This window comes from Diceros bicornis, chromosome 8 (genome assembly GCF_020826845.1).
Source record: "Diceros bicornis minor isolate mBicDic1 chromosome 8, mDicBic1.mat.cur, whole genome shotgun sequence".
Classification (NCBI taxonomy): Eukaryota; Metazoa; Chordata; class Mammalia; order Perissodactyla; family Rhinocerotidae; genus Diceros; species Diceros bicornis.
In genome coordinates, this window is record NC_080747.1 from 37,009,410 (window position 1) to 37,033,714 (window position 24,305).

General features: G+C 34.9%; 1 long non-coding RNA gene across 3 annotated transcripts in view; it reads left to right on the forward strand.

Moving 5' to 3' along the window:
• The first annotated feature begins 1,303 nt into the window (after nt 1-1,303).
• Nucleotides 1,304-24,305, forward strand: part of LOC131409584 (uncharacterized) — a 94,883-nt gene continuing 71,881 nt past the window's right edge. For 2 of the 3 annotated variants that reach the window (XR_009220960.1, XR_009220959.1), the window contains exon 1: nt 1,304-1,386. This is a non-coding gene — a long non-coding RNA (uncharacterized LOC131409584). Of the gene's footprint in view, nt 1,387-20,499; nt 20,621-21,198; nt 21,358-22,174; nt 22,226-24,305 lie in introns of those variants that run through there. The other variant, XR_009220961.1, reaches the window with a different exon arrangement.

Consider the following 24,305-nt stretch of genomic DNA (forward strand, 5'->3'; position numbering starts at 1 on the left):
ATCATTTCCTCATCCATTCATTCTGTCAGAATTCTTTTTTTCTGTTCAGAACCTAACTTTAAAAACTTTATAATTATGTAGTAATATAAAGAGATACAATTGATCAAAAGTGGCATTTAATTTTTTTTTAACTCCTTTTGGATAGAAGTCTTTTCTTGACTCAGGTGAGAAAATAAATTCAGGATAATCATATTTAATATTTTAGGCAATACAAGCATGGAAAGACTTCCTAAGTAAAGTAAGTCTAGAAAAGTTGGGAAGTGACTTAGTTAACAACAACAGCACATCTAGAACCTTAAATCAGGTTTCACCACTGGAAGTGAAGCCCTACAAGACGGACAGAGCCTATAAATATGTAATGAGGGAAGGCGGGAGGGAGGAGGGCGAAAGGGATAATTCGGCACATGTGTGTGGTGGTGGGTTGTAATTAGTATTTTGGTGGTGAACATGATGTAATCTATGCAGAAATAGAAGTATAATGATGTATACCTGAAATTTATACAATGCTATAAACCAATGTTACTGCAATAAACAAAAAATTAAAAAAAAATATGTAATGAGAAAGTGTCTTCTCATTTTTTGAGAAATCTGTTCTAAAGTAAAAACTAACAAAACCAGTAAATTCCAGAGGCTGAAGTTACACCTGTTGAAGTTACATCTGTTGAAGGAGGAGAGGGAGGTAGCAACTTCATATTTAGTATCAACACTATATTCATATATTAATTATTCACTCAACAAATATTTATGGGGTATATACTATGTGGCAGGTAATTTTCCTGATGCTGGAGGTATGGTGGTGAACAAGAAAAACAAGCCCTCTGCTGTGATTTTAATGTGATTCTAATTTTGGAATGTAGGATACTTAGGATGGAGACGATCAACAAATAAATGCAGTCATTTCAGGTAACCACGAGTGTTATGATTAAAATAGAGTAGAATAAATGAACGAGACTGATTCGGTGTGGATAGCGGGAAATTGCTTTCAGTAGAGTGTTCAAGAATGATGTCTCTGAGACTTTTGTTAGCTGGGTTCTAATGAGATAAGGAGCTCCCCATTTAAAGATGTAGGGAAGAAGGTGTTGAATAGAAAGAGAGTGAGGCTGGGCAAACACTGTTCTGCCCCAGAGCTTTCACACTTCTTTCGTCTGTCCGTTAATAACTTGAGATTGGAGAGTAGACAGGGCTCTGGCATGAAGAGTCTTTTAAGATATGATGAGGAGTCTTATTTTAAAAATTCAAGGGAATGTCACGGAAGAGTTTTAAGACAAAGAGTGATTTGAGCTGCTTTTTATTTTTCAGAGACCATTTGGCCTGCTATGTGGAGAGTAGATTGAACGGATCCAGCAAAAAGAGGGAAATGAGCCAGGAGCCCATTTTATTCACCAGGTGAGAAAGCACAGTAGCTTAGAGTGAAATAGACATCTTCTGCGTGTATTTTGGAGATGAAGCAAAAGGTACTTGTAAATTGATTTGATTGAAGGGAAAGAGTGTGGATTGAGGCAGTGTCACACACATCTCTTTATTTATTGAATTGCGTGCTGGAGATGTTGGACAAACCAGTTGTCAGAATAAGTTTATATTCGCCATTACAGTAGCAGCTCTTGATATGGAAAAAATGCATGTATCTGCAATAAGAAAGGCAATATGGGAATATTACTGATTCCCTTGAAGCTAAACTGGGCACCAGTGTCCCACCCCGATTGAATTTCAATTAAATATTGTTCAATTTCTACTATGAAGACTCTGTTCTAGATGCTCCAAATAGAATACCAGTTAAGAACCATTAATACTTTCAGTGTGACAGATGCTGTTTTAAGTTCTTTACCCGTTAACTCACGTAATACTTACCATAAGCCTTAACCATATGTATAGTTATCATTACCTCTATTTTACCTATTAAGGAACTGAAATGTAGAAAATTTAAGTGATCTTCCCAAATCCCTCAGCCACGGTGGTGGAGCCAGAACTTAACATAGGCAATTTGTCCCATAAGCGTGACACGATATTGTCTCTCACAGAACAAGATTAAGAATATCCCACATTTACATCATGCTTCAAGACTTTTCTACATGTGTTAACTCAGATTTTCTCATTTTATTCTCAACTAATCCTGTTCATAGCCAAAACATATTTCTCTGTGTGGGATTTCATTTGTCAAGCTAATGTTTCTTGATGTCCTACTCTGCAATGATTGCTACAAGTCCCAAAGATACAGTGGTGCAGCCCTCAAAGAACTAAATTCTAGGCCTGAATTTCCTCTAGTTAGTTATATGAAGTTAGCAAGGTATAATCTCCTCAGATTTCCCTTTCCTTGATTATAAAATGGAAGACATATTAAACGTTTTTACTGACTGATTTATAAATGGAAATTGATTTTTAACAAGACTAAGTTCATTGATCAACTTAAGTGGCCAGATATAAGATCAAAAACAAAAATCAATAACTTTTTTCATTAACAGCAACAACGAAATTAGAAAAAGTAATAATAATAAGAGTAATACTTAAGGATTTCTTTCACATTAGTTAACAGACTCTCAAGTACTCAGCAAACATACAGCCTAAAAATCCTAGCAATTTTAGTGTGTCATCATGGAGAAAGTTTTTAAATGTTAGTAAAGGGCACACAAAAAGACCTGAATAAATGGAAATCTTTACCATGTTTATAAAAGGAAAAACTCAACATTGTCAAGATCAAGATGTTGATTCTCCCTAAGTTCATCTATGTTGTAGTCTCAGTTAAGATTGTCATGAGATTCAGCAAATAGTTTAAAAACATTCATATTGAAGTGTAAGACTGGCAACGAAATATTTTAAAATGGACAAATAAGAGTGGCTTTTTTCTACCAGATAGCAGTATACCATAAAGCTGTGGAAATTAATAGTGTGGAATATTGGTGCATGAGTGAACAAGTAGCTTAATAGAATAGAAAGTCCACATATAGTTATATGTGTATATGTATATGTGTGTGTATATATTTCATTTTTTAAATATTTTTTCATAATTTATTCCTTGACTTCAAGTAGGTAATATATATATACATAAATAAAAACCAATGAAAAAAACCAAAAAAAATTCAGTAAATGTCAAGAAGTTTATCATTATCACATAAAAATATCATTATAATGTAAAATTAGATTCTTACCTCATAACACATAAAACTAAATTCTAAATAAATCTAAAGCTTAAACATAAGGAAACAAGCCGTAGAAGTTAATTAGGGAAATACAAATTAAAAGAGAAATACCTTAATCTTATAGAAATTTAAACAATTAATAAAAGCAATTGTTTGTGGACTTGTGGGAAAAGGGCTATTAACACGTATAGAGGGATGTAAACTGAATCAGGCATTTTAGAAGGCACTTTGCCAGCATTATTTGAAACAAAAATTGGATTGACCTCTAGCAGGTAATTTCCCTTCTAAATGTATATCCTTGACAAACAAAGGAGAGGAGGAAAAAAGAAGCTACATAGAGACATGTTTATTGCAACATTAATTGTAGTACTAGAATATTGGATATGACCTAAAAGTCCTTTTGTAGGAAATGGCTAAATGATACCTATACTCCTACACTGAAATTCTACAAAACATTTAAAAGAAAAGGACTAGATCTATAGGCATTAATGTGGCTATTTCTTTAACATATATCTTGAGTTAAAAAAAACAACAACAAACAAAAACAACTTGTAAATACTAATTCTAAGATCATATAATTTAAGTAAAAAATGAGCATACAAAGCACACTTTATATTTACTGTGGTTTGGTAAGCCAAGACATGTTAAAGGTCCAATGATGAAACACAAAAGAGAACAATGACCTATGTGATTGTGGTCCGAGGGGAATTTCCTTAGATGTTAGAAGTAGTGAAAAGCCACACAAACTGGCATGGCTACCTCTAGCTTACTCTATTGAATGCAGCAAATATCCGTTTTCTGTGCTCCTCCAATCAGTGAGTCATCACTTCCAAGAGTTTACATTGAAAACCAAATTTCAAACTTTTCGGACAATTCTCCTTCTCCAGGAGTACTTCCAGCAGATGGATCTTGGAGTGTGTCAGAAAACTATATTTACCTGCTCCCTTGTATCCTTGATTTGCATGTGTCTTTGTGTATTTGTTTTCTGATTTATAGCAAATTGAAGTAAAAGTAATCTCAACCTAGTGTCAACTTTTCCAATTGTGAGTCAGTCTTCTTTTATCAGACTGGTAAATTGGGCTGATATAACAAAATATCATATACTGGGTAGCTTATAAACAACAAGAATTTATTTCTCACAGTTCCGGAGGCTGGGAAGTCCAAGATCAAGGCATCAGGAGTTATGGTGTCTGGTGAGAGCTGGCTTCATGTTCATAGATTGCCATTTTCTCACTGTGTTGTCACACGGTGGAAGGGACAAGGGAGCTCTCTTAGTTCTCTTTTAGAAGGGCACTAATGTCATTCACAAGAGCTTCACCCTCGTGACCTAATCACCTCCCAAAGGCCCCACCTTCAAATACTTAAGGATTAAGTTTCAACATATGAATTTTGAGGGGACAACATTCAGTCTATAGTAATATCTGGATCAGCTTTGTCATTTGGCCTACCTCACATTTATTTTTGAATATTTTAAGAGATTTAAAAAGATGGACACCAGATGCCAGCCTGGCAGCATAGTGGTTAAGTTCGTGCACTCTGCTTCTCAGCCTGGGGTTTGCAGGTTCGGACTCTGGGCACAAACGTACACCCCGCTCATCAAGCCATGCTGTGGTGGCATCCCATATACAAAGTGGAGGAGGATTGGCACAGATTTTACCTCAGGGACCATCTTCCTCAAGCAAAAAGAGGAAGATTGGCAACGAAAGTTAGCTCAGGGCCAGTTTTCCTCACGCACACACACAAAAAAGATGGACACCAAAATCCTAACAGTGGTTACCTCTGGGAAGGGGGGATGAGCGGAAGAAGAGGCTGGAAATTAAAGTGATAGTGGGCAAAAACGTCTTTGATTTCTTATATTTTGCTATATTGTTTTAACTTTTTATCTTGAAATAATCATAAATTAACAGGAAGTTGTGAAGAGGGTACAAAGGGGTCCCATATTCTCTTTCCCAGTTTCTCTCAATGGTTACTGACATTTTATGCTACTTCTCGCATAGTATCAAACCCAGCAATTTGACATTGGTACAATATGTGTTTCTAGTTCTATGTCTTTTTTTTACATGTGTCATTCAGGTAACTAGTACCATGTTTTGCTGTATTTATAAAAAATTAGAAAGCATGTATTTATGTTACTTTAATTTTAAAAAGATGATGGAAATCCCTATAACCTCACAATTCAGTTGTTCATTCATTTATTCAACAAACATTAATGGCAACCTAACTTCAATTTTTTGAATATATCATAATTAATTTAATCAATTCTCTATTCTTAATCTTTACCAATTCATTAAATATTATACACAGAATTAAGAAAAACATTGATGTGCACATATAGTTGCCCAATATTTCAATTGTTTTTTTCTGCAAGCATAATTGTTGAATTAAATCATATGTAAATATTGAAGATCTTTCCAGATTGCCTTCCAGAAATGTTATATCAATTTAAACTCCCACTAGGAGACTAAGAGAGTTAGCATTTCATTGCAACCACAAAGATCACAAAAACTTTATGTATTTTTAAATGTTTCAGCACGTAACAGTGTCCAGCACATAGCGAACATTCCAAAAATATTTATTTAAGAAATAAGTAGGTGGAATAATTTAATTTTAAATGTAAAAAATGTAGCTTCTCTTAAATGCATTTTTCCTCTGACTAGCAACAAGAGTCAGAAGAGTTTTTATTGATTTGAAAAAGTTTTTTTGTTTCTCCTATGAATTTTCTTATCGTGTCCCTTGCTCACTAAAAAAATCTGTACTTTTTTTTCCTTGACTCTTAATATCAAATTCATGTTAAAGATATTAACTTCTTGTTTGTTATAGAATTTGCTAATCTTTCTTCCTAGTTTTCACTTCACTTTAAATTTTGTCTGAGATATTGTTGACATCAAATGATCTTCATTTTTGAGTAATCAAATCTAACCCTTTCCTAATATTGCTATTCTTGCTTTATTGATTAGTAAGTCCTTCCCAATGTGAAATAAGTAAATCTTCATCTGACATAAGCTAATTTCTTTACAATTAACATTTTAATTGAACATTTGATTGTATGCCGTAATGTAAAGCTCAAACCATTTTTCCCAATTAGTTAGCCTCATATACAAATACTATTTGTTGAATAAAATTTTCTTCCTTCTCTAATCTGAAGAAGGATCCTTGGAAGATGATAAATTATGCCACATAAAAGGAACTATACCTGAGTTTTTTGTTTTCTTGCATTTTTTTAGCAGTCTCAACTTGTTTTAATAATGGTAGCATTATAAGATATGTCTGGCAGTGATATCTACACACTTAATCTTATTTTGGAAAATTCCTATTCCAATTAACTTTACAAACATTATATGACACTCAACAAAACAAAATCTTCATGTTATTTATGATTTCTCATTCTTCCTCCTAATTAAATCCCAATTACTACATTTTCAAGTCTAGCATATTCTTTTTGGTAAATTCTGGGTAAAATGGTATTGAAAACACAGACATATCAACAACAATTACTTCCTTCCCTCTCCCTTTCCCAAAGAACTAACTGAGAGATTCTAAGGGAGAAGGCAACTAGGAATTGGAGAGGCAGAGCAGGAGTGATATTTATTTGTGAGAACCTTTGAGGAGTTTCTTCTAACTAAGGAGGCGTAGTTCTACCTATGTGAAATAGTAACATATCCAGGTATTTACTGGAGAAGTCTCCCGCCTAAATGTCCTTACTTGGGCAGAAGTTTAGGAAGAAGGAGCCAACAAGGACTGAAATACCATCTCTATGTTAAAAACACCTAACATTATACCATTAAGTCTGAACTCCAGACTCCTATATCCACTGCTTACTCATCGTGTCGTCTTGAATGTTTAATAGGCACCTTGATTCTTGACTTGGAGAACACTACCCTCCTCCAATTCTTAATCCACTCATGGCTGCATCTCCCTATTTCATAAATGACATTATCACCAACTCCACAGTTGCTCAGGGTAAATACCTAGGAGTTATCAGTTATCCTTCATTCCTTTCTTTCCCTTATACCCACAATGTCTTAGTCAGCTCAGGATGCTATAACAGAATAATGCAGGCTAGGTGGCTTAAAAAACAAACATTTATTTCTCACAGTTCTAGAGGCTGGGAAGTCCAAGATTAAAACCCCAGCAGATTTGATGTCTGGTGAGGGCCCTCTTCCTGGTTTCCAGATGGTCATCTCACTGTACCCTCGCATGGAGAAAAGAGAGTGAGCTAGCTCTCTGGCTTCTTCTACGGTCACTAATCCCACTCATGATAGCTGTACCCTTATAATCGAATTACCTCCCAAAGTCTCCACCTCCAAATACCATCACATTGGAGATTAGATTTCAACATATGAATTTTAAGGGAACACAAACATTCAGTCCGTAGCACACAGTTAAACTGTCATCAAGTTCTTTGAGCTATTTCTTAATAGTTTAGCTCAAATCTTGCCTTTCCTCGCCATTTCCACCTCTACTTCATTAATCTATGCCACCACTCCTAATTCCTGAGCTACTGCAGTCAGCCTCTCTGCTTCCATTCTTGTACTACCACACTTGATTATCCACTCAACCGCCTGACTTACATTTTTAAAAAACAGATCAGAACATATTATTCTCCTGTCAAATTCCTCCAGTAATTTCCCCTCACATTTATCCACGGCCGTCCTATTGGCTGTTGCCCATCTCTTATACCATGCTCCCCACCCACCTTATGCTCTCTGGTTTGGTCCAGTTGCATTTCTTGCTGCTCCTCTAATAAGCTCTTTCCTCTTTCAGGGACTTTGCATTCGCTGTTTCCTGTGCCTTTTCCTTTAGTCCTACAGGTGTTCACATCATGCAGTTACTCTCAGAAGTCACTTCACAAGGAACGCCTTTCCTAACCACTCTATATATTGTGTCGTGTCCATTTGAGCTATCCACTCACTCAGCAAAGCCTTGTTTATTCTAATATATCTTGTCTACTTGTCACTATCTGCTTACTCTGTTTAATTTTTTTCTTAAGTGCACTTAATTTCTACATGTGGTTATAATATATATTTGTTTTTTCTTTTTTATTATGTTTTCCCTTTAAGATTGTAAGTTCTGTAAGACAGGGATTTTATTCTTATTCATCAAGTATCTGGCACAGAGTAAACACGTAGAAATATTTGTTAAGTAAATTAACAGGTATAAGAATTAAGAGCTTGTGTTTGGTATAGTGTTACGAAAGTCTTTATATAAAAGGGGAAGAAGCCTACATAAAAGTAGAGATTCACTAAAAGCCATAAATGAATTAACAGGAGAAAAAACTCTGGATGGCAACGAAGAATGGGAAGCAATTGGATCAAGGTCATAAAAGGAATTAGTTTTGGAAGGAAGAAGAAGGAAGCAACAATACTGGGTTAATCTAAGGAAAGTAAGAGTCAGGTGATTTGATAAAAGTGAAGCAGAATGTGTTTAGTTAGAAGTTTGAGAAAAGGGGAGAAATGTTTGCAACAGCCCATGTGTCTATTATGATATGTCATTGGCAATAGTCCGACTAAGATAGACAATTTAATTGAAAGTTTAGTAAGGGCTTGATTAACTAGATTTCTTGGTTTATTTTTTTTTCATTGAAGTCATATTGGCTTATAATACTATGTAAATTTCAGGCATACATTATTATATTTCAGTCTGTATAGACTGCATCATGTTCACCATCAATGGTCTAGGTTTTATTCAATGGTCTATTTTTTTAAAATCCACTTGGCTACCTTTCAGGTTATTGAAAATCAGGTAATGACCATGAATTATTGGAATACAGATGGAAAGTTTTATTGGAAGGGGCAATCAGAAGGTATCTGGAGCCAGTCCTGCTCTAGCAGTCATGAAGTTTCCCTCCAGCTAGTCACGAATCCTTTCATCCACGGGCGCTGGATTGAAGGCACCTTAAGACAGGTATTACTGTCATTGGGGGGCACTCATATTTTGGGTACATGTTATAAATTCATTTAAACTACATCAATCTAAATACCTGGTTGAAATGGATTTGCTGCAATGCTAAGGAAGCTGAAGTTTCACGGACCCCTCAGTTTTACCAAGCTTCTCCCAAGGACCTAGGGAGGGCCCTAGGAAGAATCCTAGCAATGTATTTATGTGGTAATTTGTTATTATAAAATATGTTGAAATAATATATTTTAACCATAATAGGTTAAGATCATTGTCTCCACTTTAACTTTTCCTCTGTCATACCTCCCCCTCTATTGGGGGTATTGCTCTGGTCATGGGCATTTTTGGGTGCTACTAAGGGAAATTGAGGTGGGAATACATTTTGTTGGGTCTAGTGGGATGTTTTCTACATAGTTTGCAGCCACCTCTGTGTGTGGTTAACTTACTGCTAGCTGTTCTGACATAGGAGTGGCTTCCAAGAATACTGCATGTGCTCATTCTTGTAACTTACCTAGTGCATTGACTGAAGGTGAAGGAACAGAGGTCCTATTGTGATATAAACATATTTTATTATACCTGGCACCAGAAGAATGTATGCAGTGGGAAGATACAAATTTGAAATTTTTGAAGTCAGAAACTATTTTGTCGAAAATTCTTCCAGTCATTAGATGTGCAAAATTATAAGCATGGGAATTGGTTCTTATTGATACCTAAGCAAGAAAAATGTTCCTTTGTGTCTGGAGGATGTAAATAAATATAAAATGTAAAGTGCACAATTACGGATGAATTATGCTTTTTTCCTTTCTTCGTGAGAATCAAAAGAAATAAAATTGATCTGAATTCTTAGGTGCAAAGGGCAGAAACACATAGCAATGTTTATGCATGACATTATCTATTTTATGCATCACAGATCACAGTATTAGATCATCTTTTGGAGTACATCTTGACACATCTTTTGGGTAATGTCAGGCAAAATAACACCAAAATTTCTATTGACACAGAGAAACAGCCAGAAAAAACAAATGTTTCAGTGACGAAATTTTACGTATTAATCAATAAATCAATGTAGGCAGTGTACAAGTAATTTGATTACATATTTATGTAGCTCAATACACAATGGCAGCAATTTTAAATTCCGTCAAGATTGCTCTTGCGTGTACCTTAAATTCAGAATAATTTTGTATATACTTTAAGAATGATTATTTATACCAAAATTATCCTGGTAAAAGCCAAAAACATATACCTCTCTTCTGCCCCCCCCCCAAAAATGAGTGCAGAAATTCAAAATGTCAAAAACTCTCTAATTATTTCAACACAGAAACTAAAACCCGTGACAGTCAAAAATTATGAAAATAAGGGAAAGAATCACAATTGCTAAGAAAATGCAGATTATTAAAATGACAACAGAATTGATAAAGAGAATTATGACATACGAAAATATTTGCAAATCATATATATGATAAGAAGTTAATATCCAAAATATGTAAAGAATCATACAACTCAATAGCAAAAAAAAAATCCGATTGAAAAACACGCAGAGGAACTGAAGATTTTCAAAGAAATATTTTTTAAAATTTTTGGAAACTTGGAATTTTTCCAAAGAAGACATGCAAATGACCAACCAGTACATGAAAAGATGCCCAACATCACTAATCATCAAGGAAATGCAAATCAAAACCACAATGAGGCATCACCTGATACCTGTTAGAATGGCTATCATCAAAGACAAGAGACAAGTGTTGGCAAGGATCTGGAGAAAAGGCAACCCATTTGCAATTTTGGTGGGAATGTAAATTGACTCAGCCACTATGGAAAACAGTATGGAGATTCCTCAAAAAACTAGAGCTACTGTATGATCCAGCAAGCCCACTTCTGGGTATACATCAAAAGGAAAAAAAATCACTATCTTGAGGGGATATCTGCACTCCCACGTTCACTGCAGCATTAGCCACAATAGCCAAGAATTGGAAACAACCTGTGTCCATCAATGGATGAATAGATAAAGAAGATGTGGTATATATGTATACAATGGAAAGCCATGAGGAAGGACATCTGCTGTTTGTGACAATATGAACAGACCTTGAGGGCGTTGTGCTAGGTGAAATAAGTCAGACAGAGAAAGACAAATACTTTATGATCTCACTTATATGTGGAATCTAAAAAGCCAAACTCATAGAAACAGAAACTAGAGTGGTGGTTGCCAGGGACAGAGGGATGGGGGAAAAGGGGAAGTGTTCATCAAAGAGTACAAACTTCCAGCTATAAGAATAAGTTCCGGGGACCTAACATACAGCATACTGAATATAGTTATTAATACTGTATTATATACCTGAAAGTTGCTAAGAGAGTAGATCTTAAATGTTCTCACCACAAGAAAGAAATGGTAATTATGTAACCATGTATGGTAATTATGTGATGCAAGTCTTAGCTAACACTATAGTGGTAATAATTTTGCTATATATAAGTGCATCAAGTCAACACATTAACACCTTAAACTTACATGATGTTATAGGTCAATTATATCTCAATAAAGCTGGGGAAAAAAAGGGAACATTATGAGAATGAGGACACACCCAAGCAGGGAGAGTGGGAGGAACCCAGAAAGGAGAAGGCAGTAATGATAAAGAAAAACACAATTTGTATGGTCAAAACATAGCATAAGGAAGAGCAGTAGCTTTGCTTGCATAAATTTCTTGACTTTGATAAGTACAGTGTTCTTCAGTAAGTACTGTAATAAGAAATAACTTTATTCAACACTGTTTAATGAGTAATAGCTTGTTTGCTCATGATCATAGTCCTAGGAATATTTATAGAGAATCAAAGAGAGTAAATAATTAAAAAAAAGATTATTCTCAAACAGATATTTGGTAAAAATATGGAAAATTTTAAACTCTTACAAAATCCTTGCTAGCCTATTCTAACTCTAAAACTTGCTTATATTTCTGTTTATCAGTTTTTTATAAACAAGATAGAGAATATAAACATTAAATTGACCTTCAGACTGGATGAATACATTTAGAATCCTTAAAGGTCATGAAGACAGTGGTCAAAGAAAACTGTTATTTACTTGGATTTTGAAAATCAAATGAAAATTCACTAGACCAGTATCTTGCACGCACAAGACAGAACATTCAGTTCTATTTTGAAGTGCTAAAAGGAGTAGTTGTGTTTATTAAGTTAAGTGAATGTGATTTATTCTTTAGAGGTGAAGATGCAAAGAAGCATTTTTCAAGTAATGGAAATGATATGAAAATGGTTGAAATTGATCAATGTTTTACACAAGAACTTTTGAAAAAATTTCCAAAGTAAAAAAAAAAAGGGGTTTAAGGGCTGGCCTGGTGGCATAGTGGTTAAGTTCATGCGCTCCGCTTTGGCAGCCCGGGGTTCGCAGGTTTGGATCCTGGGTGTAGACCTATGCATTACTCATCAAGCCATGCTGTGGTGGCATCCCATATACAAAATAGAGGAAGATGGGCACAGATGTGAGTTTAGGGCTAATCTTCCTCAGCAAAAACAGGAAGATTGGCAATGGTTGTTAGCTCAGGGCCGATCTTCCTCACCAAAAAAAGAAAAAGGGGGCAGGGGGTTATTTATCCACAAGAGTTTATGAAGAATTAAACAAAATAATTGGAAAGCATGGATAAAATGAAGTAGTAAATCTAACAAATAAATCAGATACTAAACACTACTCTGTTATTGTAGTTTCTATGTTAGAAGTGACAAACACTAATTAGCTGATAATTATTGTGCACTACTATTATAATGCAAAACCCTCTGAGCAATTTTTAACTTTCTCGCCAACTGAAAATTATCTATCAGTGATTTTTTTCAACAAACGAAATCTCTTTGGGGTGATTGTAAAATGTCATTTAGTAACATTTGTGGTCAGTCGTACGACTGAAAGGTGATGACCCTTTATGAACATTAACAAGCAGGCAGCATAGGTATAATGTGCTCTTATTCCCTTATTCTCATCAGAGAAAAAAGCTGCATTCATAGTCCCTGAGGTTATTGCCGATTTTGGGTATTTTACAATAGTGGTACGTTTTCTTTTGCATTTGAAGTATTGTTCGTACATGCCAACTCCTCTAAAGATGATAAGTATAGTGAGATGATCTGCCCATTGTAAAACAGCGCAAGTCCTGGAACATTGCTACAACAATATGTTAAAGACTCTAAAATATATTTTCAAATACATGAAAGAGAAGCCTGTATATAAATAAAATGCAAATAATTTATTCAAAACTTTGATCAAGCTCATTTTAAACTACAAGTTACAAAGATATTTTTAGAACGTTTTGGAAAAAATGAGCAATTATAGCCTTCTGATTTGGATGTATATAAAAGGTATCCTCTATATTTACATTTATTCAGTAGCAGATTTCAAGGAAATTAAGTAAAAATGAGTCAAATCTAAAAAAAATTATAAAATGAAAGGATGTAATTGTTAGAAATTATTCTGATATAAGAAACAAACTGTCACAAATTCTCATATAATACCAAAGGCAGCCATTTAATAAGAGGAGAGATAAACTTTCATAGCAGTAATGAATAGGCTGTTTTATTATTTGTTTATGCATTTAAACATAGGGAGTGAATCACACACATTAGGAGAAACTTTATGAAACAAAAATTAAATTTCTTGCTATTTTGATTGCATTAGTCACTGCATAAGAAAACTTGAAATGCTGAGAAATAGTATACCTCATATATTAAAACATGTATGACTTTTTTCTCGAATGTGACTGCAACCAAAAATTCTTAACAAAAATACCAATTATAAGTTGCACAGCTAAAATAAACTATTTTAAACTATTAATAATAAAAAACAAATTTCATCCAACCATGCTATTCTTTCTAAAGCAAATTACAACATAAAATTCTTGATTTATAAAGAGATAATAAAAAAGAATGTGTCCAAAAAATTTAAGATAAAACATTATTATTGGCAGATAGGCAGTTAATTAATAAAATCAATAGGTTATTTTCTGGGTTTTTTTTTTGTGATACTTGTGATATTTGCCAATTTCTAAAAATTTGGATTTTCAGTGATTTCTTTTTTCTAGATAAATATTCATATCCATGCCTACTCTTGTGTTCAAAATCTTGGATTTTTCTTAAAGAGATAACACTCTAAATAGTATAGGTTTCAGGCACTACAAAACTGAAATTACTGACTGTAATTTCAATACTCACAAGAACTCAAATTGCTGCTCACAACTTTTGCTTGCTATAATCATGAAGTAACTTGTTACAGACAAAGCATGTAAACTAACTATTGGCTCTGGAACTGAAGTCAGTGCAGGATAGAATCCCTGAGAGAACAAAGACACATGAGGCACCACAGAAACTTCCTGGTTCTCTGCCCAGAAGGACTTTCTGGACAACGGCATGAGGAAAGTGGAGTCCAGTGTGTGGCAGTCTCACTGAGCTCAGGAGGTGACAATTAAAGGTTGAGGCTGCAGAGGTGGCTGTAATTTGTGAGAAAGGGCATTGGAGAGGAGGGCAAAATGTTCAAGCTATGCATTCATAGAGTAAGACTCTCTGAAGCTTTGCAAAGAACAGCAGAGAATTGGGAAACTTTGAACCAAATGGAAATTCCACTGGTCACAAATTTCAAGGATATGTAAGAATTCCAAAATAATTAGAGTGGAGAGATCTCACCAAAGTCCCAGAGCATTCAATTGAGATGGCAGAAAAGCCATGCCCGAGGAGCAAGAATAATCTAGCCTTAGAATTTGGGCTTCTTTAGATTCACACTAAAAAAAAAAAATCTTTTAAAAACACCTCAAAAGGACAAGATGACCTGTCATTAAATTAGCTTCTTGTCAAAAGAAAATGGAACACTATTCACAATCATCAATGTGGCATCCATAATGCTCAATATCCAGTCAAAATTGAAGAAGCAGGAAAATGAGACCTGTTAATAGGAAATCAGTCAATAACACAGATTTAAAGAATATGGAAATAATAGAATTAGCAGATCAATTCTTTAATTTAGTAATTATAAATTTTTTAAGGATTTATAAAAAAGGTAAAAATATTAAGGAAAAAGATGGAGAATGTTAGAGAAATGGAAACTGTAGGAAAGACTCAAATGAAATTCTAGAACTGAGAAATGAGATATCTAAAAATAATCACTACATATCATTTAAAAACTAGCATTGCAGAAGAAAAGATTAGTAAACTTGTAGGTTAGTGAGTATAGACCGCACAAACTAAAGCACAGCAGATACAAGGCTGAAAAACTGAACATACAGTCAGAGACCTGTGGAAAAATGTCAAACAATTAAATGTATATGTAATTAGAGACCCAGAAGGAAAGGCAAGAGATAATATGTCATGAAAACTCGTTGAAAAAAATGACAGAAATTTTCAAATTTGATGAAAAATTATCAATCCTCCTGATCCAAGAAGCTCCGTGATGCTATAGTAAGATAACAACGAGAAAAATTATCAAATAGGCATATTATACAAACACCTGAAAATCAAAGAGAAAGAAAACATCTTACAAGCAGGCAGAGAAAAAATGGACACATAACATAGATAGGAACAAATATAAGAATAAAAGCTGATTTTTTGTTAAGAACAGTGTAATCCAGAGGGCAATGGAAATGCATTATTAAGTGCAGAAAGAAAAAAAAAGAAACTGTCAACCTCGAATTCTATATTCAGCTAAGCTATTCTTCAGAAATTATGGTGAAATAATGACATTCTAGAAAAATAAGAACTGGAAGAATTTGTCCCCAACAGATTAATGATATCAGAAGTAGTAAAAGAGGTTCTTCAAGCCAAGGAATGATGACAGTATATAAATACTGAGGTATACACAAAGGAAAATAGGCCATCAGAAATTATAAATACACGGTAAAATAAAATATTTTCTTGTTTTCTAAAATTTTTACAAAAGGTATTTGACAATTTAAATTAATAATATTCTATTGTGAAGTTCATAACATATGTAGACATAAAATGAATGCTTAAATTAGCACAAAATATAAGAGACTGGTAAATAGAACTTATACCTCTGTAAGGTTATTAAATTGTATGTAAAGTGGTATGATATTAATTCATGATAGACATCCTTGACATCTTTGAGTCTCACAAGGCCCTAAAGGCCTAGCCTTGAGTTTCCCTGCTCTCACTAAATATGCCTCCTACTCAGCAGAAAAGGCTCCCCACCTGGTTAGTTCCCCATCGGCTGGACCACTTGCACCCTATGGGGTGTTCAACCTAATATGTTTCATTTCTCCACCAACTCACAAAATTACTCAAATAAGCCAATCACATCCTCTTGCAGGAGGCAAGTATTACCCACACTCTTGTCACTACAAAGCCTGCCTCCTGCAGCCCATGCTGGTTTACATGGGGAGTGCAATCCCATGTAGCCCTGCATGGCTTACAGTGTTCGCCTCCCCTAAGGCTGTGAGTATATGTGACTAAAAAATTCTTGCCTGTCTTATATGTCCAGTATTGGGTATTATGTGTTTGGCCATCTTGTACTATTTATGTCAAGAGATCCCTTCTGTAATGGAGTGAATGGAGAGTGATGAAAAATAGTGGCAATAAATTGCTATGGTAAAAAATATTTGAATATTTGATTAATGCAAAGAAGACAGAGAAGGAAGAAAAAAGAACATATTGGAAAAATTAAAAGCAAACAGCAAGATAGTAGAACTAAATGCATCAAATCAATAATTACAGTGAATACAAATAGATTAAATCTTTGATTCAAAGATATAGAATGTTGCATTTGACTAAAAGCAAAAAAGAATTACAAACTGCTTATAAGAGATGCATTTTGATAAAATGTTACCAACAGGTTAAAAGTGGAAGGAATAAAAAAGCTAGAAAAACATTAACCATAAGAAAGCTGGAGTGGCCGTATAAATAATATCGAAGTAGACTTTAAGAGAAACTATATTATCAGCGATAGAGAGGGACATTACATTATGGTAAAAGAATCAATGCATCAAACAGACTTAATCTTAAATATGTATGCTTTTAATAATGCGGCTTCAAAGTAATGAAACAAAAAATGACAGAATTTAAAAGAGTAAAAGACAAAGTCAGAATCATTTATGGAGATTTTAAAATTCTTCTTTTAGTATTTGAAAGAAAAAATATAGCCAAAAAAATCAATAAGGATATAGAAGATCTGAACAATACTATCAACCAACTCAATCGACATTTATAAAACAATACACCCTAGAACTGCAGAATTCATTTTTTTTCTCTCATGTACATGGAACATTCACCATGATGGACCCTCTGGTGGGTCATAAAATGCCTCCCTAAATTTCAAAAGATTGTAATCTTAAAGAGTATACCCTATGATCACAGTTGAATTAAATTGAAAATCCATAACAAAAAGATATCTAGAAAATCTTAATATTTGTAAATAAAAAAGATATACTGCTAAATAACCAGTGGGGCAAAGATGATATCACAAGTCAAAGTAATAATATTTTGGACTAAATGATAATAAAAGCATGTAAAAATTTGTGGAAAATGGATAAAAAAGTGCTTATAAGGAAATTTATATCCTAAATGTTGTATTATAAACAAAGTTTTAAAATCAATGATCTAAGCTTCCACTTTATGAAGTTAGAGAAAGAAGAAACTAAAAATTGTTAGTAAAATGAAGAAAATAATAAAGATAAATGTAGATATCAATGAACGAGAAAACAAAGAAATAGAGAAAACCAATGAAATCTGAAGTAATTTCTCTGAAAACATCAATAAAATTGATAAACTCCTGACTAAAATGATAAGAATATACAAAAGATAAACGTCAGAAATGAAAAAGGGAGCAAAACTGAGATCCTAAAGTTATAAATTACTTAATAAAGACTATTATGAAAAATTTATGCCAATAAATTTGACAATTCAGACGAAATGAACAAACACAAAATTGACACAAGAAGAAATAAAAAATTAGAATACTTTTCTGTTTGTAAAAGTATTGGTATTCATGATTGAAAAAATCTCCAAGAGAAACCTTCAGGCCCACATGGATTTCCGGGTGAATTCTATTAAACATTTTAGGAAGAAAAGACAGAAAAACCTCAAACTCTACATTATAACATACCAAAAATTATTTCAAAATAAATCATACAACTAAGCATAAAAGCTCTAATTATAAAGCTCTAGGAAAAAAGTGGGAAAATATCTTTCTGACCTTGGGGTAGGCAAATAGTTTTTAGGAATCAAAAACTAACAAACCATAAATTATAAATTAGATTTCATCAAAATATCTTACAAAGATGCCATTAAAATAAATAGGTAAACAACTGACTAAAAGAAAATATTTGCAATGCAAAAATCTGACAAAAGATTTGTATTCAGAATATATAAACTACTCCTACAAATTAATACTAAGAAAGACATCCTCATATAAAAAAGGGCCAGAGACGTAAAAAGACATTTCAGGAAAGAAGATGCACATAGGGCAAATAAGCATATGAATAAGTAGTTATTATATTATATTAATAACTAACCACTAATAGTTATTTAGGTAAAGCAAATTAAAGACACATAAGATATTATATAGGTGGTTAAAATTAAAAAGACTGACAGTATTAAAGATTGATGAGGACATAAAGCAAACAGGAATTTCATACACTGCTGGTGGGAGTGTAAAATGGTGCAGCCATTTTGAGGAAAGGTTTGGCAATTTCTTATAAACATACACCTCTGCTATATTTACCCAAGAAAATCCCAAACATATATCCACAAAAAGACTTATCAGTAATGTTCATAGCAGTTTTATTGAAAATAGACAGAAACTGGATGCAACCTAAATGCCTTTCAACCAGAAAAATATATAAATCAAATGTATATTTATATAATGAAATAGTACTTAAACGGACAATGACATAGATACAACCAAAACCGATAAGCTAGACACAAAAAAGTAAAAACTGTGTGATTCCATTTATATGAAATTTTATAACAGGTAAATCTGGTGTAAGGAATTAGAACAGTAGTAGTTTGTGCAGGTGGAGTGGAGATTCACTGGGAACAGCATGAAGAGGGAAATTCATGGGTTGATGGAAATATTTTTTATCTTGGTGTCTATGTGTGGTATGTACAGGTGGAAGAAATTTTTCTCTACCCTTCTAGGTTCTTCTGGCTGGTCTAAGAACTAAATTGACATGAGACAGAGTAATAGGAGAAAATCAAACAAGTTTAATAACATATATACACGGGACGAATGTAGGAAAACTGAATAATTCACCAAAATAGCTGACACCACCACCTTAAATACCATCTTCAGCTAAAGACAAAAGAAGAGGTTGTGGGTATAGTGGTTTGGGACTTCAAAAGGGAGGAAGGCAATTCACATGGAGATGGAAACGCAAATGTTTGGTAAGCAAATGTTTACCACGCCTTGCAGAGACAATGGGACGTGGAGAGGATTTTGATCAAATGGGCCTTGCTAGGTTCCTCCCTGTCTACCACACCTGGTTCATATTATACTATAGTTATCTATGGTGTGATAGCTCCTTCCTGAAATAGGCCTTCTAAAATTCTTTTAGGCAGTTAGGGAGAAGCTCAAGTTTTTCCCGAGTTTTTTGTTCTTAAAAATAATTAAGGGCTGGTCTGGTGGCGCAAGCGGTTAAGTGCACGTGCTCTGCTGCAGTGGCCCAGGGTTCGCTGGTTCAGATCCTGGGCATGCACCCACGCACAGCTTGTCAAGCCATGCTGTGGCAGCATCCCATATAAAGTGGAGGAAGATGAGCATGGATGTTAGCCCAGGGCCAGTCTTCCTCAGAAAAAAAAAGAGGAGGATTGGCAGATGTTAGCCCAGGGCTGATCTTCCTCATAAAAAAAAAACAAAAAAAACAATTAACCAAAGAGACACATTTCGGGGTAGCTAATTCTGTTCCCCTACAGGTACATGGATGCAGGCACTTGTAAAACATATCGAGATGTTACACTTAAGATCTGTGCTTAAGATCTGTTTGTAAATTACACCTCATTAATAAAATGTGGCCCATTCTACAGGTCAATAATTTTCTGATTTTTGTTTTCATCTTAATCAATAATTCTGAAGTTAAAATCTCCATAGTCTCTGAGGATAAAATAGTTTCAGTGCAGTTAAATTTCATTGGTATTGTCTAAAGTGCCACACAGGAAAAGATTATGATCTGAAAGTATATGTTGTTTTTGCGCTAAAGTGTTCTGTTGTTTGACTTGTTCAAACATTCATGACAAGCTTATTTATTTAGTTGCCCATTAGGAAAACGCAATGTTCCATTTTGAGAAATGATTTTATACTGCTTTGCACCCAGCAATTATCACAATTCTAAACAAACATGCTCTGTTGGCTTAATCCCCGATTCTAATACGGTGCTACACTAGAAATGATTATACGGTGTGTAAGCCCAATACTCTTTCCATCGTTTTATGGCACTTGGGCTTCATGCCTTCAGAGATGGCTTTCTGATGGCAAATGTATTTTTAGTTTTCCCAAGCAGCCCATTGCTTGAAGGACCAGCAAAAGGAAGCCATTCTGACAATTTGGCTGAACTCACGGAAATTTCAGCCTGGCCCAGATGGTGAGACTCAGCTGTTGTGTGAAACAGGTAAAGACAGACACCATTTAAAATGCTACTGGCAGTTTTCCTGAGCCTTGACAACAACAGGTGTTCCAGATTTCCTTTTTCTAAAATGTTCTTCAAAATTGCAAATTATATGGCATTATGTTTGTTTTGAAAATAAAGGAACCTTTTTCCACCAGAGTGATAAGTGATTATAATTACTTTAATCATATTGTCAGAACTCTACCTCTAAATTCTATACGATTGTGGTAGGGTGCAATTTGATTTATTTTTTCACTAAGATAATGCTATGTAAGGAATGTGGAAAATACAATTCATTATTATGATGGAGCAGTCAAAAATGATAGACCCTTGGCATGCAATGCAATGGCAAGAGAGGGGCGGTTATGGACTGTATCCACAAAGTGCTTTGGTCAGACTCAAAGGCATTTTTGTTTGTGTATGTGTGTTAACATCACAGCCAAGCACTGAGCTATGTCAATTTTGCACAATTGAATTGTATTTGTCATTTTAATCACCAAAATTACCAGCACTATTTCAGTTATCGGGATCGTTAAAGTAACTAAATTAAATTGACTACTCTTCATCTGATTGCTCACTAGGAAATTGATCTTCAAAGAGACAATTCAGGCTACTATGATAGCAATACATGATAACGTGAAGCTAAGCAGCTGTGAATTGGGAGCTCTTCCCAAGAGGCTAGAGTTTTTGCTCAGGAAAGAGTCAACGCAATTTTTAAACGCCTCGTGGAAATTAACAAAGTAAGAGTTTCATACTTTTATGGAATCATTGTTTAATCTAAGAAGTTAGCTAAATAATTGAATAAAAATGTGAATAATCCATTTTCAGTTCTTTTATTTTTCATTTTATTTTTTGTTAGACTCACTATTTTCTGGAGGTTAAATAAAAGTTCAAGAAAACATTTCCTAGACTACTGGGTAATTTTTAATTCCAACCTCAGGGAGTCCAGGAGAAAAGAAGGCAATTAGTAAAATATAATCCAACAGGTGCAGTAACTTAAAAGGAAGCTGTTGGGAGAAGTATTTCTCCAGGTTTGGAGGATGTACTAAAAATAAATCTATTTTCTGTTGATTTCTCTCAAATTGCCATTTTTCTCATGTTCTCATATACCTCTTCCTGCTGGCTTGCTGTGTGCATCCTCTAAATTACCCCGGTATATATACTGCTGCTGGTTTCTGAAAGAATCCATCTGTCATCATTGTCTAGAAATTTTGTCTGCTGGAACAGTTGTTATTAGTCTTTCATCCTCTTCAACTTGGCTCTTCCTCCATGTGGATATGGATGCTTTACTGCTGTTTTTGTATCTCTGGGGACAAATAGACTGTGTCCCTCTAGTGTTGAATCATGTGTATCTAGTGCCACCTGAGGGAAACATCACCATTCATTTGCTCATTGCTTCCGAGATAGACAGGAAGCTAGATAAAGGCTGGAAGCAAGGTCACTCCACCAGGTGCAGCATCCTAATTACTGGGCAGCGGCTCTTTGGACGTGCAGCACTCTCCCCGACCCTGACGGAGAGTAGCCCCAAGCCTCATTATATCCTCATTTGCATTGCAGTTGTGACCCCCCTTTTGGGTGATCACCGCCATGACAGTTCCAGAAATGCCTATGTAAGGAAAAAATCTCCCCATCCCGACGTGGGGGTGGAGACAATGCCCCGGTTGGTCCACCTTCCAAGACCCTCACCTGTCCCGGGGACCCAACCTTCCAAAGCTGGTTACCCCCACAACTTCTGGGCAGTTACTTACCTAGAACCTGCCCACCCCTCCCCTTGGGGGTGTACTTTCACTTTGCTCATAAATCCTCCTCTGTTAAAACTTCTGCTGTGTGTCCACTCTCAAATTCTTTTGTGTTTTTGGACCAAGAACCTGGGACCTCACCACACCCATCTGACTGGTGCCAGTGACACTTCAACAATAATTATTGAGCCCTCCTATATGCTGTGAGCTAGAGTCATATAAAGCTCTTTAAATTAAGGTTCCATTATTAATTTTTCTTCTAACCCGGAAGAAGAACTTTCTAGAAGTGCTTAGTTCCAGCTCACACCAAGGCTTTGTTTCAGACATGGCTTGCAGCCAGCTGTAGTTCATTTTAGTTGTCCGTGGTGGAAGAGCCCTTGCTCCATTTGGAGTTTGAGAGGTTCTGACAGATGCCATTCTTCTTCTCTGTTGGAGTAGGGGAGCAGTTAAAAATACGTATAAAATGGTGTAAGGCAAATATGGACCAAGATAGAATTTGTTTTACAGATGAAGTATATATTAAGATATGGCTTATATCTGCAGCTCAGTGAGATGTAGGCAGATTTACCTACTCAGTTAGAAGGCAGATGCAATCTGTATAAAATGTGTAGCAACGAGGATCCAGCAGAGCAGGGCTTCTTGTGGGGAGAGAGAGGGGCAGGGATACACATGCCCAGTTTATCAGATTAAGTTGCTCCTTGTTCTTTGGGGACAATTTTGGTGAAGCAACTAGAAATGAAACCAGGTGGGTTACAGGAGCTTCTGCTGAAGAAAAATTGAAGAATAGAGAAGACACACTCTTCCATCCAAAAGAATTTACTACACTCATTTTCCTCTACCTATCAGTAGGGGAGGAGAAGATTCCACTGAACTCACCTGCATTTTCCGTCCTATACACTAGTCTTTGCTTCCTCAGCTTCTATTTAGAGTTAGACATTAATTTTATAAATCATTCTCTGGAAAGGTTATTTAAGCCAAGACATAAATGATGCAAAGCAGCTTGGATTATGAGCCAGGGGTAGATCTATCTGGGGAGATGAAGCAGAAAGTGCAAAGGTTCCTTAGAAGAAGGCCAGTGTGGATAGAATTAAGAGAGTAGAGACAGGCAGGGCCCATCTCATTGGCCTTTTAAGTTAAAGTAAGAATTGGATTTTGTTCTGCTTGCAATATGAACCTATGGGAAGCTCATAAAAATGAAAATGCCAAATCTAAGGATCAATTTGCTATGTGGCAAATGGATTTAAGAGAGGGCAATGGGCATAGAGGCTGTTGTAGGAATCTGGGTGAGCAGTGTTAATGGCTTGGACTAGGGCACTATGAGTAGAGAAGATAAGAAGCGATGGATTATGGATATATTTTAAAAGTAGAACAGATTCGCTAATGGATTGGATACAGGGTACGGAAGACAGAGAAGAGTCAAAAATATACTCTAGGTTTTTTGCTTAAATAATTGAGTAATTCGTGGAGCTGTTTACTGAGATCCTTCCATAATAGTAAATTATAGATAGGGGTTTTTCTTATTGTTTTTTTTCCTTTTTTTTTTTTTTTCCCAGAAAACCTAGAGTTTTCTCTCTCTCTCTTTTTTTTCAGCTTCATTTTGAAATATCAATTAAATATTCAAATGGAGATTGGATTGTCAGTTTGATGTGTAAGTCTGGAACTCAGGGAAGAGGTTAGTGTAGGAGATATAAACTGGAGAATCATCAGCTTGTGTTGATATTTAGCCATGTGATTGAATGAGATCCTAAAGGCAGAGATGTAGATATCCAAGAGGGTTTAAATAGTCAAGAGAAGAGGGCACTGGGCATGGCATTCCAGTATCAGCTACATGCTCCGGAATAATGTATTCGTCTGAAACCCTTTGTCCCACTCTCTTTTATTAAATATCTGCATCTCTTATGATCTTTGCTCAATTGTCATGGGAAAAAAGAAACTCGTATGGTAGAAAA